The following is a 13,974-nucleotide window of genomic DNA, read 5'->3' on the forward strand; positions in this document are numbered from 1 at the left end:
AAAAAGGAAGTCTTGTGGGGCCAACTATGATGCTGATAATGGAACTCTCTTGAAAGGGTCCATAAAACAAGATGCTGGACAGGTGTTTGGAAACTTTATCACATGTTAAGAACAGAAATAATGGCCCATGAGTAAAAGACGGCTTGTGGTATTTTCACTGAGACAAATGCCAGGATCATGACAGTGCATTTATTTATCTCTGTTCCTCAGGCTCATTGAATAGGACGGAATATGATCTCAGGCCACCACTGTATAGCACAGCAGACGATGATGATGACCATGGTATAGCTTTTATGATTTTAGGTCAAAGGTTAAAGTCCGTATAAATGCGGTTTTCCTCGACCATTCATGTTGGACCCCCATTAAATACGCTGCATGCTTCAGGTGATCCCTTAGCCAGTAGCATCTCATTGGAAATCTAACAGAGCCTGAAATTTCAACATCATTTACAGTGCCACACCTAATGTGTTGCATAATTTAATTGCATAATTCCGTTTGCATAAAGCAGGCCATAAATTTGGCCATCTGGTCAGAGACATTCAGGCCTACAAGAGCTTGACACTTCATCAGCGGTGATTACTGTCTAAGTCTAATGCAATATTCATGCTTAAGCCAAGACACGCATGACTTTCCCTCTTCCTCTCATGTCAAAAGCTGTAATTGAAATTTTTGAAGTGAAACATGTTTAATAATAGACCCAATTTCCCATGAAGAGATGAGACAATGGCAGCAAGTGCAGACTAGCACCAGATTTTCAGATTCTGCTGGGAGGACTACTGAATGATTAGTAGGTCTTCAAACTTGGAGAGGTGATTGAATGCATTTTTCCACATTTATCACTTTGTGAACTTTGGGATTATTATGACCGCCGGGGCATGTACCCCCACATGGATAGCATGGAACCGTCATTTTTCGTTTTGATCTGCAGCCCCCCCGCTGGACTGGACCCCCCGAAAGGAGGGTAGGGCAGACACAGTTCTCTGTGGGCAGACACAGTTCTCTTTTATGGTATGTTGGTCTCAAGGGCCCACATCAACCTGGCTCATAATCACTCATTTGTGATTTGCACCCCCCCCGGTAAAAAATGAAAATGCAATATTATTCTGCTTTAATCGCCCCTATCTTCAGTTAAGATGTTCAGAACTGCACCAAATTTTATGTGTATGATTGACCTGGCATTCTCTGGGGGTCTGGGGGTATGCCAAGTTTCGTAGAATTTCATCCATGGGGGGGTCTAAAAAAATTAGGTTATGTGTACATTTAGTGACTGTACACTCATTGGCCTGTAAATGGCGGTGTACACATATAAACATGCACACACACAGGCACCCACATACTATCGGTATTAGAACGGCCGATACATAATTACAAATTAAGTAGGATCAAAAGAAAGCCAAAATAAATATTCATCATCATCATCATGGCTGCATTTTCAGTATTGGCGATAAGTAGTCGTTTGTCCACTAGATGGCGCATCGTTGCAGTGAGACGTAATTTTGTTGGAAGTTAAAAGTGGGTTGGGGAAAAACAATGGACACTTCCTACAAGGACTGTAATTTACCGCAGCGAACATCTAATAAGGACAGGACGATGTTCACATGAAGTGTAATTCCCATTTCTTCTTGAAGCCGAAATAAATCTGAGGATGTTTATCGGACATGCTTGGTTTTTACTGCAGGTACGTTAATCTTGTAATATCAATAAGGACCTAGGTAATGTTACCGTTAGCGTTGGTTGAGTGATGGAGGCCCATTTGATTGATTGCATTTGTAGAAAACTATAAATGCGGTTATACCAAGCAAATTGATAGCAGCACTGTTTGTATCTTTCGACTGTCATTTATTGCACGTGCTACAAAATCATTCTGTGCAATGGAAGATTTACCAACGTTACACCGGTCTGATACAGTTTTGCCTATACATGCGTGAGACTGAGACGCCTGTTTATTTTGTTTTAAGTGCGTGCAGGGTGTGAGAGGGGAATCGATGTGCTTTGATTCCAGCTTGGTAGTTGTAGTCTGTGAAATTAAAAAGCACGTGTGTGTGAAGTATCCAAACAATGACACCTTCATTTCATTATGGCTGCTTTTAGCAACACACCTTAAGCTACTGTGTAGTGGGTCCCATTTAGAAGTGGCTACTTCATTCGCGCTTTCCTTGACTCATGGAGCTGCGTGAATGTTATTACAACTTTTCGCCACGATATGGCAGTTTAAGTCCGCTTGATACTGTAAGTCGTAAGCCATTGGTTTCCAAAGGAGATTTTATTTGTGTCGCTATTTATGTTGTAAATAGGCCTACCTTATAATCCTACCTGTATCTTAGGGAAGCTAACAGCTTTCTATTAGGATCTAGTTTGTTAGTTACAGTTTTGTCATAACTCCCTAATGCATTTTTGCATTTAGAATAGCCAGAGCGTGTATATCTCAATCTGAAAATTAAACAATATCGGGTGCCTATGGACTAGGCTGGGTGAACCCAGCCTGATCTGCCCGCTATTTATTTTTTGATTTCTTAAAAGATTGAGCTTGGTCTGATGAAAGCCAGACTAGCCATGGACCTCAGTTACACAATGCAAGGGAACATGAATCAGCCTATATTTGCACGAACAATAACGGACAAAAGCTCTTCAACTTTGGCCCGTTAAAATGTGTATGAACAGTCTAGCGACGCATTTCATCAAGGCCCATTTGGACATGTCAGTTATTTGCACCACTGGTTAGATGTAAAACAGCATTTCGTTTCAGACTACTGTTACTTAATTTGTGCATTAACAATAACGTTTCAGACTACTGTTACTTAATTTGTGCATTGACAATAAAGTATTACATGAACTAAAGATGACTAAAATCTTATGTAGAAGAAGAAACATTCACAAAAAATCCATCCATCCAAAAATGACCTTTGTTTTTGATAGCTGTTGAAAACGGCATGGAACTGACAGAGATGTTTTTGTTTATAAATACATAATAAATAAATAAATAAATAACATTATGCTGATACCTTTTGCTTTTCCCAAATACAATGTAGCCTACAGGTGTAAGTGACCTTTCATCAATCCAGTTGCAATGGATGAACTGTGATGACCTGCCCTACTTGTGATTGTTTAGAGATTTTAAAGGTTTTATAACAATGCTACATCTTCTTTGGCTATTCTACAATCTATTCACCTTTTCAGCACCAGTAGGCTACTTTCTGTGCAGCAGCACACACACACTCAGGCATGCCAAACAAGCATACACAAAAGTTTCAAGAGTGGGGGATGGAGTAAAATATGGAGACAAATTGAAGTGTGATTTATTTTCGCGGAATGGATGTACTGTACAGGACTGAGCGGCGGTCATATTTTGTACCGCTATGCGGTACATCTAGTTTATGAAAACTTCTGTACTTTAAGAAATTTAAAAAAAATGTTAAAAAACGGAAAAAAATTTACTGTAATTACTGAAATATAGGTTTCATAGATTCTCAAGGACCTCAAGGCTTGTTTCTGCTAGTTTAGTACTGACTTTTTACAAGTCCTATTTTAAAGAACTATGTCAGTCATTAAATCATCATGAACTAGATTAGACTAGACCAGACTAGGACAGCCAACACTAAAGGATTTACAATGTAAAATAACGTCACCGTTTCAGCACAAGATAAATATGTGTCCATCTGGAAGTTGTCAATAACACTGTTATAGTATAAGTATTTATATTCTTTTGATCACGTGAGGGAAATTTGGTCTCACACAGTGAGGTGAAGCACACACTAATCCTGGCGCAGTGAGCTGCCTGCAACAACAGCGGCGCTCGGGGAGCAGTGAGGGGTTAGGTGTTAGGGCACTTCAGCCGTGCCTACTGGTCGGGGTTCGAACCGGCAACCCTCCGGTTACAAGTCCGAAGCGCTATCCAGTAGGCCACAGCTATTATTGTTGTTTATGACATCACTGCATCTTTCAGATGGGTGGGTTGGCTGTTAGAGGCTTCAAAGATTGGAGATGTGAAATCTGAGCCAGAGCCTGGTCTCAGCTCTAAAAAGCACTACTTTGAAAGCCATTACGGCTGCACACTAATAGATTAAATCCAAAATCTAGCAATAAAATGCCGCCAATTTCAAAGTGAAAATTCAAAGGGATTTTATGTAGTCTCCCACTCAGCCATTTGGGTAGCCAGAGGTAGAAAAGAGGTATTTTGTATAAATGAGTGGTTGCATAATGTAATTTTTGGGGCTGGAGCGGAAATGAAGGTGAGGTGAACAGAGAGGAAGAAGAGACCAAGGAGGTTGCAAAAGAATAGCTCCCAGCTGTTAGAGCTAATAATTAAATTCACTTGACCTTTTGCAGTGCTTAATTCACAGCAGATCCACCCTCCCCACAGACAGCCTGTGCAAACTGGGTGTAAATGAGCAAGCGCTCACCCACATCCCACCAGAAAGGCGGCTGCGGCTCTGGCTCTGGCTCTGCTCCCCATCCCCTGCCTCGGGTTCCGGGCCGGGTGCGATTCCTCCGCCACTCGGAGGAGAAGATTATGTATTCTTTCAGGAGTCACATTAGGATGCAAAGTAGCGGGGCGATCAGTATTCCGCTGGGTCTGCGGACAGCCAATTCCTCTCGTTTGTCTTGTTCTGTCTCTTCAAGTCCCCTCTCTGTACGTTTGTCTGTGTCCATCTATCTTGCTTAGTGTCCCTCTCTGACTCTTGCTCTATTCATCTCATCCTCTCTAGTTCTATTTTCTTTTCTCCATGTTTGCCTGTCGATCTCTCTCTCTCTCTCTCTCTCTCTCTTCCTCTAGCTCTCTCTGTCTCTCTCCACCACCTGTTATTTAGTGGTGATGGCAGCCCTCGTGTGTCAGTGTCTAAGCTGCAGGCTGAAGGCATACAGCTGGGTGATGGGCACACACATGCTCAATGACAGACACACACACACACACACACACGTTATTGCTTTTATTCATATTTTAGCACACACACACACACACACACACACAAATACACTGATTGGCCACATGCACATGCTGACTGGCCACAGACACACACACACATGCATGCACACACACACACACACACAAACACACACACACACACACACACACACACACACACACACACACACACAAACACACACAATGATTGGCCACACACAGGCACACACATGCTGACTAGCTACACACACACTCAACACAAACACATGTGCGGGAGCACAAGGCACATGTGTGCATACACATTAGCTTAATGAAATGTGCACAGATTGTAATTGTGATCATAGGGGCCTCTACCCAAGAGGGGGTCTGGTAAATAGGTAAAGGCAACTAGGCAGAAAACAGAACAGAACGGGGAAGAAAGTGTGTGTCTGTGTGTGAGGGAAAGAGAGAGAGACAGAGAGAGAGAGAGAGAGAGAGAGAGACACACACACAGAGAGTGAGAGAGAGAAACACAGGGCTGTATTTTGCACACTGGCGCATGGAGTAAAACTCGTTTTCCACCTGCGCAAAGTTTAATTCAGTATTTTGCACATTTCTTTTTTAAACAATGCGCCCAGGGGTGTGGCAATTAACAACCTAGGGAGGGGCCTGGCGCATTGTCTAAACATTGCTACTGTACACGTGGTCAGAAGACTATGGCGAGTTGTTTATATTTTTTTTTAAGAGCACATTGTCAACAGTCATATTGGCAGGTGCAAGCACCATCCTTCTATCATTCATGAACACACACCAGCGCACGTCCATGCAAAAGATTACAAATTGCACGATTACAATGGGAAACATAATTAGAATAAAGATATTACGAAATACTGTACATCTCATGATGAGTAGTTATTCACCAACATTTGCAAATTGGTAATGACGGTTAGAAGTGATTAGGAGAGAGACACGTATGGAGCACAGCTGAAGAAGCACTGTCACGAGATACCGATGCATTTATTTAACATATCGCGCTTTGCGGCGTTAAAGGGAATGACAGATGTCATTCTCATTGGTTTAAATGATGTTACGCCCCAAACACACCCATATGACTGATTAAAAATCTACTTTTTGCGCCATGCGCTCGACGTTTGATAACAAAACCCCTCCCAATGTGGACTGGACATCCTACTAAATTTGAACGAGTGACGATGCGCTTTAGAATGTCATGATAGGGCCCACAGAGAGAGAGAGAGAGAGAGAGAGAGAGAGAGAGACAGAGAGAACGAGAGCACGTCATGCCCATCATTCATGTAGATGAGAATCTTTGATTCATTCAGATGGAGATTCTTATCGAGGGAAGGGGGTTGGGGGGAGTGGTTGTCTCCTAAGCGCGGTTAGTCACACATCCAACAGACAATTCAGTGCATGATTCAGCTTTACAAAACACCTCATTCATGGGTTGTAGAGGAGGCATTAGCTTCCTTCAGCTGCCTGGGGGGGGGGGGGGGGGGGGGTCAGTGTATAGAGAGGCAACAGCAGGACAAAGACAAAAAAGATAGCAGGGAAAAGAAAGAAAAATACAGAGAGACAGCCACAGACACGAGATAATAAGAAAGAAAGACAAAACAAGATAAGATAAATAGAGCGAGAGAGAGATAGACAGAAAGAAAGAAAGGTAGAAGGAGTGAGAAAGATGGTCAAGCAGATAGTGAGATGAGAGGTTTGTGCATTCAGGAGGCAGTCGGCTGTACCCTAATGCCTGATCATCACATCTTTTCTTAAAATGTCAAGAGCATTTCCATTTAAAGTGCTTGCTTAAACACCCATGAAGTGGGCACACTGGCGGCTCTCTATGCATGAAGCGATGATTGGAGCACCTCTTAGGGCCGTGGCGCCCAAGGAGCATCACCTCTCCCCTCCTCTCCGCCTCTCTCTGCCCAGCAGCCTTTTTAGGGAGAGTGTGCTAACAGAAGAGCGCTCTCGGCAGAAAAATGCCCCTAGCCACACCCTTGCTCTAGTTCACTCCCAACCACGCTCCACGCTAAAACTGGCCATCAGACTGGAAAAATGTTAGTTGTGAGGCTGGTGTAAATATCAATGTGGGGCAGCCGTGGCCTACTGGTTAGCGCTTTGGACTTGTAACCGGAGGGTTGCCGGTTCGAACCCCGACCAGTAGGCTGAAGTGCCCTTGAGCAAGGCACCTAACCCCTCACTGCTCCCCGAGCGCCGCTGTTGTTGTAGGCAGCTCACTGCGCCGGGATTAGTGTGTGCTTCACCTCACTGTGTGCTGAGTGTGTTTGACGTATTGGGATAAATGCAGAGACCAAATTTCTCTCACGGGATCAAAAGAGTATATATACTTATATAGCCTGAGTATCTCCGCATCTTGCTGTTGACCATTCTCTGATAATGATGGTGAGGACGCACACACAAAATAAGGCTGCAAAATGAACCACTTAGCAATTCAACAGGCAACGCGGATATCACTTTTAACATGTATATTCTAATAAGCCAAAAATAAAAGACACAAAATAGAAGACAGTTTGATGACATCCATAAAGTCACCTGTCACTTGCTTGCACAGCTCGATCTTAAATATGTCCTCCCTTTATAACGATGCAGACACGGCACACCGATGTCCTCGCTTCCTCTGATTAAAGGCGGTAAACAACAAAGATGACAAGTGGTGTGCAGAAGGAGTCATAACGGAGATTTATTAAACGCCGCTTTTCTCCCGTACATCAGTATCCTCGTTGATTCATTGCGTTTAATTAGATTGGAGATGTAAAATTGCCTGGTGTAATGAAAAGGTAAAGACAAGCCATCCGTGGGGGTTATAAATAACTCTCCGCGAACTAAATAATGACAGGAGCTTAATGTCCAATTAGATTAAAAGGGTCCTGGAAACAATGGCAGGATGCACTGCGCTAGGCGGATGAGGCTCATTGAACCCCTGAATGACATTGATTAAAGATAAACAGATCCCTTTCTTGTCATCAGCGCAGTGCTGATCACCTCTGCGTCGGTAGTGGCGCCACTTCCTCACGCACCAGCAGTGTCCACATTCTCACCCATTGCCGGGGTGATTTACCACAACACCGGTGAGAAAAGTCTGGGCACCTCGCAAGCTCCACCTTAAGTGGATTACTATACAGAAGCGCCCACCACTATCTCTGTACAAATGATTTTGTTGCACCCTCTTTTATGAAGTTATTATGCCGGTCACAGAGAATACCCTGCTTTGTGTGCTTATCCTCAATAGGATTCCTGTTGCGGGTTATTAGTCGAACACTGCAAGAAGGAAAAATAAAGTGCTGGGATAATAACAAAGCCAATCAATTGGAGGTCGGGGTTGTTGTGATTGTTATTGATGTCTATCATCAGGTTAGGCACAGAGGCAATCCCCATCTCCCCCACCACCTCCACCTCATCCACCCTCCCACCACCACCACCCCGTCTGCCTGGTTCAGAGACCCCCAGGCAGGGTAGGCCCAATCAGGCAGTTTGCGGGGCCCCAGTGTCCCCTGGGCTTCAGAGGGAACGCTGAGTGATCAGCCGGGTCTGCGCTGGAGAGTGCCTGTCAACACCTCATAAAACCTAAATAGCTGCGACGGGGCTCCCCTTGGAAGGAGTCGGAGGAAGTGGGTAATGTTTCCTTGATTTCACCCCTTTCCCACACACCGCACAAGAGCCAGCGACTAAGCGAGGGTGGGAAGGAGAGAGCGAAGGAAAGAGAGAGAGATAGGATGAAAGAAAGAGCGAGAGAGATGTGAGAGAGAGCGAGAGTGAGCGAGACAAACAGAGCAGGAAAAAGCCAGAGAAAAAAGAAAGGGCCATCGAACATCAATCACCGTCTGTCGTTAAAGGCGAGGACCACAAAAAGCTGCGCTGCGATAGAGGTCTCTGTCTACAGATGTGAGAGGGGACAGGCTGACTAATGTCTGCCTCGCAGCCAGACTCTGGCCCAGAACCTCAGAAGCCACTAAACCAGGCCGCAGTCAAGCCACAGAGTTTCTAAACACACCCAGACACCCCTCTCATCGCACGGCCGTCAAAACAAAGATGACGGAAGGATCAGACGGTGGAGCTGCTGGGGCCGTGCAGCCTCTCGGCTGTGTTTACAGTTTCCACGTCTTCAATTTCGTTTCGTGAAACCGTATCTGGACTCTTTCAAGAGGTTTGCCGAAGTGTGCTTTTCCTGCATGTGTCACATTCTGAAACATCGTCTGACCACACAAGACACATCACCACTGTTTCATGAGAGAAGGGAAATGGGATTGCCTTACATTTATGAACAAAAAAAAAACAATAGCAACTCACACTGATGTTGTTTCTCCGGCCTTGAATAGATTCCTTGACTTCATAGAGAACAAGGAGAGGTAGATGGAGAGGTGCTTCTTTTTCTAATCTAATACTGTTGTAATTAAGACACTGTGCTTCCACTAGAGGATTCCGAACTAGAGCTTCATTAAACTGACAACCTACATTATGACAGTGGAGGTTAGACTTCTCTATTTAACAATGATTATAATATGTTCGTCTATGTGTGTGTGTGTGTGTGTGTGTGTGTGTGTGTGTGTGTGTGAGAGAGAGAGAGAGAGAGAGCAACACTGACAAGCCATGCATGATTTATGCTGCATTCAAGATTAAATTGAAGATATGACTATACTTAGAACCTCTCTGTTGTTCAGTTTCAATGTCAGATTTTCTCCTTGAATCCTTTGAAACACATCACAGCAAGGGCAATTTTTGACTCAATATTCTTTTTTCATTATATTAAAAGATTCCTGGAGATGAAAACAAGATTGTGACAAAAGAACCTAGCATGTGAAATTTAATATGTGTTAAAGGGCTTTGCTCACTGCCATAAATTCTTTGTTATGCTTATTTTCACAGACACCTCTCGGCCTCAGGTAAATCATCAGGACCTAGTCACACACTGCATGCGCTAATCATATTCCTCAGCTAATCAGTACAATCGAGAGGAGAACTCATTTTCCACATAAGCAAAGAAAGGAGGAAGCTCAGGGGGGAGAGAGAGTGAGAGAGAGAGAGAGAGAGAGAGAGAGAGAGAGAGAGAGAAGGAAAGGAGTTTGGGTTATTACAGCATGTTTCCCGTCCGAGGGGAAAAGAGCATTTGGATTGGGCATGGGGAACACATCGCCACATAAAAATTGTTCAGGGGGGAAAAAAGTTAATTGCATAGGTAAGCCCGAGGGTTTTTTTGTGAAAAGACTCCCCAAGCAAGAGTGAGGAGCGCAGACGACCTCCAGCTACCATCTCGCTGCTTACTCAGTCAGAAAATGTGATTGCATTTAGAGTTTTCCTCTGAAACAGCCAGCTTTTAGCTCCAGGTTACGGAGTCACCCAGAGCATATTAGAATAGGTGCGTGAACAGAAGGGGGGATGAAGAGTGCGTCTACAAAGTGCTTCTTAATAGTTAATGTAAACACCCAACATTTACGCTCCATGGCTTTGTGGCAATATCATTATGAAACCTTTACTGTAAAGTGGGTATAGGTTCCCTATACCCATTGAAAATAATGTAATACATATGCAAATAGCCCATATTTGCAGAGAATATATTTGCAGAGAAAAGCAATGCCTTTACAGATCTAGAAGTAGAAGTGAACATCTGCAATTACTCATATAGGATATCCAAAAGCAAAGTGTATGAAATCAAATTATGGGTTTCATTTTAACATTTTTTGTGTAGTCTGTTTTCTACTTTGTCATTCCAGCAATAGGCGTACAGTAAGCCTAGCCTAATAACTGTATCACTGAAGGAGTTAGGCCTACTAGCAAATCAAAATCAGCTGTATTCGCACCGCAGTGCGGGTGATTGGTAGAGATTCCAAGAAGCCTATGTGGAGAGAGCCTCTGAGAGTTTAGCTTTTACTTTCAACTTCAAAGGCACCCAAAAATCTGGTCTGTCTTTCAACTCCACTCCACCGGGTCAACAGAATGATGTGGCACGAACTCACGTCACACACAGGTGTGTGAGCTGCCCCGAGCCCTGGCCTCACAACACAAGACATATCCACAAACCTAGCATGCTAAACACGCTAATAACGTTACGTTATTATATGTTAAGCACATGGCACATTAGCCTAACTTCATGCACAAACTATGTTGGGTAGACTGAGTACAGTTGAGACACTTTTTGCCCACACAAAATCAAACGAAAAATAGATACTGAAAATAAGTGATTTTCCACATGACATTCCACATGCCATTTCCTTAGCTTGTAGACTAAATTATTATCAATCAATAATACCCATAAGTAGTTTATATTTTCCACAATTAGCTCATAAACATAAGGTGCATTTTTGTCTTGACTGTGTCTCAACTGTACCCAGAGTACAGTTGAGACACCTACCTGGTACAGTTGAGACACCCATTTTTAATGATGTATTAAACCGATGTATTAAACCGAACTAACTGTTTGTTGGAAAGTTGGATAAATAAAAACATAGTAATTTCAAAGTGTTTGTAGTTCAAATTCATTCATTTCATTTAAATTAGCGTTGGTTAAAAGAAATACATCATGAACAAAATGTGACGCAGGAACAGATATGGCGAACAGTACCTAGCCTACCAATAGAATGTTCAAGTAGGCTAATAACACAATCCGTGTCTCAACTGTCCAGCGCTGACCACCTCACATCATGGGCGTAGATTGAGGGTGGGACGCTAAGGACTAGTCCTAATCAAAATTTTAAGAGGACAAAATTGTCACCAAACAATATTTTAGCGAACTTATTTGTGCTGCTGTTTATTTCAACAGCCAACACGACAGTACAAGAAACATCGTCATTTGATTGGCTAAAAAAACAAGGAGAAAGGGTTATCTGACACGCCCGCTACACGCACGGAGAGTGTCAAAGCACAGGCTACTTTGCACTGGCAGTCAAGCGAGCGGGTGCGGATTTTACTGTGTAAAATAACATTAGTTATTTTAGGATATTACCCAGGATATTGTCAAAGCTAAACCTAGTAATCTTTCAACCAAAGTTAGGAGTCGTGTTGGTGTGCCGCACGGCCAGTCACATAGGCTATAGCACAGAATAGAAGTCACCATCACTGACTGTTAATTGGGCTGCCAATCTTGCAATCGCAATAAACTATGGATCCGAGACATTTTCCTGTTCCTATATTCTGTTTATGTAGGGTAATGTATCTGTGAATGTAGCCTGCACAATGCAAAGAAATAAAAGATAAACTATGGTGCATGAATATGAACATTGCGAGGCACCAGATGAGATAGGCCTATCTCTTCTGTGATCTCATCCCAGAAAGATTTTCTTTGACTTGTTATTTTTTTGAACATTTATTTTATCTAATGGCATAGCAAACATGATGAATTGAATCCACATACAGTATCCTTGCACTTGCAAAAACTATTTTTCACTAGCCTAAAACCGTGAGACTGAAAGCTAATTGCGTTCACATTCTAGGCTACTTAAAGTGACAGACACTCAATTAGTTTTTTAGCCTACACACAAATGTGATGATATTAAAGACAAGTGTAGCCTAATAGTTTAAATATCAATGTGATGTATTCAAATTACTAAATATGTTTAACTATTAGTTATTATGCAGATCATAAAATACTATAAATAATTAACAATATAAATGTAGCCTATGGAAGTTCAACCACATAGGACACAAAGGAGTTAGGATTCTTTCTTTAAGTTTATTCACCAGTGTGTAGGTAGCAGCTAGTAACCAGAAATAGTCTCTGGCATTCAACCAAAATACGTTAGCATGAATTGGTAATGTTGAAGCTTTGTTCTCTCTAACTAAAATACGGCAGTGGGCTTACAGTACTTTCTAAAACCAAACAAACATACACACAGTCTTAGAAATGGATAACAACACTTAACATGTCTAATATCAAAAATAAAAAGTAGTTTCAAGATCTCACTTACATCTTCAGCAGTTACAGCAAATTATAGTAGTTACAGCAAATGTGGACGAATAATCCTCAAACTTCATTAGCACCTATAGCACAAACATATCACGTTTCTAACAGCATATTAAACACTCACTTTAACTCACTCAACTACTGTGTGGAAAAGCTATTTACCAGGAAATGTTCTTAATATACACAACAGCTTAACATGCTTTCTCTCGTAGCCTCCTCGGGTAAAAAAGAGCGAGTTCCAACTCACGCAGGAAAGTACTAATGAAGTAGGCTAACTATATACAATTCGTCAGAAGAATTGGCAACTACCGCCCCCTACTGGGTATACATTTTACTCTAGATATTGCATCCAACTACAAATAGTAGACAACCATTTTTTTTTGTTTAGTGTATGACAATGTGAACCTTTGATCTCAATAGAAAACAATAAAAGAAAACAAATGAAAAATCTCACAATATAAAAGATGAACCATAAATGTAGTAATTTAATCCCTTCTTTTTACCACCTGGTTACATTCTCCCCTGCATATGTCAACGTCCTCGATGACAAATTATTCTATGAAGAATTCATTACTTCTTGCAATGCTTTCTCAAATACAACTGCACCAATACTTGATAAAACCTGTGAAACCATCTCTGTGCTTACTGCTACTGCATTACATGCTGACTTAGGAAGATTAAAAGGGTTTGTATGTATCCCCGCAGTAGTTCTTGAACTCCGCCGCTGAGGAGGAGGTAAGCTGGTTCCCTGATCTGGTGAACTTGGTCTCTCTCCCCTTAGTGTTTCCACATACTCATCACATACATTATCACCAGTCACCGGTAACTGCTCATCATTATGTACTGGCTCAGGTATGAGAACATCATCTGTACTGTCCGTGTTTACCTGTGCACTAGGCTCAGCATAGCTTTGGGGAGCAGTAACCTCTTCAAGCACTACAACGTCAGGTTCATTAAATTCATCACAATTTGGTGTTTCTGTCACTCTGGGCATGCTACCCTCAGGGGGACTCACTGTATCAGGTCTTGGTTTAGGCATGGGACGATTACAAGGCCGCAATTCTGTTCTGTGTACCCTTTTAGTAGGACCTCCCTCTAAAGGTTCAACAGTATGTGTCGTGCCCTGGATATCTATTACCCTATACACAACAGGGCTCCAGGC

Source organism: Alosa sapidissima, chromosome 23, assembly GCF_018492685.1.
Source record: "Alosa sapidissima isolate fAloSap1 chromosome 23, fAloSap1.pri, whole genome shotgun sequence".
NCBI classification, from domain to species: Eukaryota; Metazoa; Chordata; class Actinopteri; order Clupeiformes; family Clupeidae; genus Alosa; species Alosa sapidissima.